Source organism: Corythoichthys intestinalis, chromosome 6, assembly GCF_030265065.1.
Source record: "Corythoichthys intestinalis isolate RoL2023-P3 chromosome 6, ASM3026506v1, whole genome shotgun sequence".
Lineage (NCBI taxonomy): Eukaryota > Metazoa > Chordata > Actinopteri > Syngnathiformes > Syngnathidae > Corythoichthys > Corythoichthys intestinalis.
Window position 1 is genome coordinate 522,292 of NC_080400.1, and position 4,358 is coordinate 526,649.

A 4,358-nucleotide genomic window follows, 5' to 3' on the forward strand; every position below is an offset into this window, starting at 1 on the left:
AGTACACACAGTTCACATATTTACGGTTTTAAACACATTTAAACAATACATACCGGCGATGCAACCTCAAATTTAAGGCAAAGTGGCCACAGAGACGGCGCGAACTGACTGCGGCCGTCGTCGTGTGATTCTCTACTGAACAACGTTACTTCCGTGTTGCAGTTTCTTTCAAATAAAGTGCGCATGAGATGCAGTAAATTAAGGCGTCCGCTAGATGATGCTAATAAGACGTAAAAGCAATAAAACTCAGGTATTCATTCACAAAACCCATCAATCTTTTATGCATAACAGAACACCGACATTTTGATTGGGTGGGCACGACTCACGTCTGGGTGGGCCATGCCCACTCCGCCCTCCCCATACATCCTGCCTCGAAATATACTTACAATCAGTGTAGGCAGGGCCGGCCCAGCCTATACGCAGACTATGCAGCTGCTTAGGGGGCCCCCCAATCTGGCAATTGTTTTTTATTTTTATTTTATTTATTTATATTTTTTACTACAGTTTGCTTTATTTGACTTTTGTGAGTTCTGATACTTGATTACAAGCTTTAAAAAAATAGAAGTTCTTCCTTAACTTCTTTCTTTCCTCTTTTAGAAAAAGGTTTGGCGCTATCTATTGTAAGTACTGACAATCATTTGGGGGGAGAAGTTTTAAGTATACAGTGCAACAAAATCTGATTAATATACAAAATATGGACGTATGGGTTGGATTGCATGTATGGGTTTCACAGTATACTGTGACGAAATGGTGGGCCAAAAATACGGGCCCCTTTGCATTATTTTGCTTAGGGCCCCCAAATGGCCTGGGCCGGCCATGAGTGTAGGCAGCCCTTTTAATTTGTGTTTTGGTCATAGTTTTATGGACAATAATACTTATTAGACTTAGTCATATTTTAGTCATTTCAAAATGTGTTTGTCTTCGACTAGCCTTTGTTGACGAAAACAAGACTAATTTCGTCTAGTTTTAATCTACGTTAACTACAAATGTTTTTGTAAAATTAAAAAATAATACTCTTTACAAAAATAAAGGTTTCCAACGATTTCAAATGAACATCAATTAATTATACCAGGACTGCAGCTATCGATTATTTTAGAAGTCGATTAATCTATCAACTAGTTAGTTCAAATAATGGAATAATTGAATTAGGAACATTTAATCCAGAATCAATTTTAGGAGACAAAATTGCACTTTCAAAAGCGCATTAAATGCAAATGCAAAGTAAAATTCCCAAATGTTTCTTTTTCATATACAAATTAATTTAAATACCTCCATTTTGCCTCAAATGGTATTAAAAATTTAAATAAATGATCTAAGTATGACAAATGAACAATTGGCTAACTTGTCTAGCAAAGGTCCGCTAGTTTAAATGCTATATAATTTTAAGTTTTCTTTACAGTGCTCTTAACAAATCGTTCAAACACATATTCCCACAAAAAAACGGTTAACTATGCTTCTAAACTAAATAACGAATGCCTAATCAAACATAGTAGCTCAAATAAAAACGTATTTGTTGGTCTTAACAGGGAGCTATGAGTTATGGCATATTCACTGTTGCCACTAGGGGGCAGTATCTCCAGGAACATCAATATAATTAAATGCAAACACTTTCAAAACAAAACATTACAATCCCACTCCAACGACTCCTCGAAGCAGCAAAATTTGATTGGAAGCTTTTATCTCATCAAATTACTCGAGTTAATTGATTAATCATCGCAGCACTAAATTAATAATAATACATCAAACTTGTATAGCGCTTTTTTGGACACTCAAAGACGCTTTGATTATTATACCCACCTGAACACCACGAACTGTATGTAAAAAAAAATAAAGCTCACCGAGAGCATGGCGTTGAATGCAAATGCTATGCTAATGCTACGAGTTACATTTAGGATGTAATGATCACTCAGCATAGACCTTTAAAGGCTCAAGCAACATTGCATATTCTCTTTGGCAAAGATAAGAAAACAAATCTTACCGTGTGTGCAAGCCTAGAGACTGCAGGGAGCCAGCATGTCACGTGCGTGACACATCCAGGCACTGCTACGATACGGGCTAACTACACATAAAATGTAACGGATCGTGAACATGTGACTGAAACTATGGCGCGTTTTCGTCTCGTTGTCGTCTCGTCAGATGAAAATTGGCATTAGTTTTGTTATGTTTTAGTCTCCTGAAACACGTTTTTAGCTCGTTATTGTCATGTCATTGTCATGAAAAAATTGTTTGTTGACAAAATATTTTTGGTATAGTCATCATTGCCGAAAACAACACAGCTTACAATATAGCCTATATATAAATACGTCTTAACTTTTATTCTTTATATTTTGTTTTTTACATTATTAGGCTCGAGCGTTTATGTCACAGCAGCACGGGATCATGCGAGATTTGCGACAACGCAACCATTTCGGAAGCACGTCTGCATCACGGGACATTTAAACTTAACGGCAAATACAATTCAACTACGAGTGCCAAAGATGGAAAAAAGTCAGGAAAACTTGCCAGTTCGATACAGAGACAAACTTGTTACCACGGCGAAGGACCGATATGTGAGCAATTTTAAGGATGTGAACAATGAGCAAGCCGAACACAATAGAAATAAAGATGTCGACAAGCTTCCACCACTATGCGAAACTGACTTCATGCTGTATTTAGTGTTTGGTGTAAGTTACTACTCTCATCAGCAATTCCGAAACTACAAATCGCTACAAAGCTACGAACAGTTTTGCTGCGGATGGGTGCAGGATCTGCACATTATGACCATATCAAACGGCAACACCATCTTTCTAGCAAAGGTAGGCAATGTGTGTTTACATTAGTCTGTGACCACGGATGTAGAAATTTTTTGTTGCAGAAAATGTAGCCTGTGTACAAATTCTTTGCCACTCTCTCACGTCAAAATATTACAGCTTTTTCATTTAGCAACGACAGGAATGATGTCTTATGAAGACAATGCACATGTATGCATGCTAGTTGTTTAGCTGTAGCTATAGCTAACAACAGGCCGACTTAGGGCATAAAGTTACCGAAATTTGCTTAAACAAACTAAATTAACTTACCGGAGTGGAAGTGCATAGAGCAAACTCTGTGTGTAACTGGAGAATCAAACGTTATGCCCTTCCTTCTGATCGAGGCCACCCATGCCATTCTTCGACGTTTGGTAAGTTCAGATGTGACCTTTCCCTCGCCTTTTCTCCATGTAGGGATCCGGGAGAAACTCAATGGTGTCCCGTCGAGCTGTACATTCTCCCTTCTATTCCATCGGTTGTTGCAATTCTTTACCGCACAATAATTTCCAACCATTTTTAAAGAGCGACCTGTGTTGAAATGCCTCACTGTTTATGTTTACCGCTTCCATAATGGCGATAGCGGCGGAAACCTCGCGAGTGCCACGTCATACGCTCGGGCCTAATACACAACTCTGATTTTATGTGTATTGTGCAATAATCTAATTGTAACATGTATTTGTGGCATGTTTTGATGCATTATAAAAAAAGGTATGTCAGAATTTTGCCGGTCTTAGAACGGATTAAGGCATTCACATGGAAAATGCGTCTCTTCTTTTTTTCAGTTTACTTAACTGCTTCCAGAATTAATTCATTTCATAAGTAGAGGTACCACTGTAGATGGTTTATAGTTAAAATGATGTGGTTTCATTTCATTAAGAGGGCTGTGTAGACTATATGTCTGTACGTTATTCACCAGATACTAAATGTGTGTACATGTATGCAAATGAGCCCATAAAAGTGGGGGAATGGGGTTAGCCAAAGCGTCTCGTCGCTCAGGGAACCACGTAGGCTAGGAACGCGACTGATCACGCAGAAGTTGAACAAAAGAGTGAAATTCTACAGTTTACTATATAGTGATTTCAATATTTGGAACTCATGGAGAGACGCTGTTTAAGCTCCGTCCAGTGTTAAAGCTGAGAGGCGCAACAGAATGGAAGCTTCTTGCGCGGGCCATACAGTATTTTCATTATCTGCTGCGGGCGGCAAATGAAAACCGGGCAGCGGGCAAATGAAAAGTGGGCAGCGGGCCGACACCCCCGCTTTAGGTCCAGGCACCCTGCGACCAACCTGTCATTTGTGCCTACTTGATGGGACGATGACCAGTTCATCTGAATGATTGCCAAACTGGGCAACCTGATCGATATTTTCAAAGGACAAATAACCTTGTGTGCATGAGCGAGAGAGAAAAAGTGAGAGAAAGTGAAGTGGGCGGAGCCTGTGGGGGCCACACGAGCGATGACGTCAGCCAGCGAGTCCGTCAGCCGGGGTGTGTTTGTTTGCGAGAGGAAGAGGAGGCCGGCTCGGTTCGGCTCGTGTGGCTGGCGTTGCTGCAGCTGCTCTGCACGCAAG

General features: G+C 40.0%; 1 long non-coding RNA gene across 1 annotated transcript in view; it reads right to left on the bottom strand.

Moving 5' to 3' along the window:
• LOC130917420 (uncharacterized) overlaps nucleotides 1-135 on the bottom strand; it is a 28,515-nt gene extending 28,380 nt beyond the window's left edge. The window contains exon 1 of the long non-coding RNA XR_009063461.1: nucleotides 54-135. This is a non-coding gene — a long non-coding RNA (uncharacterized LOC130917420). The remainder of the gene's footprint in view (nucleotides 1-53) is intronic.
• Nucleotides 136-4,358: the final 4,223 nt, after the last annotated feature.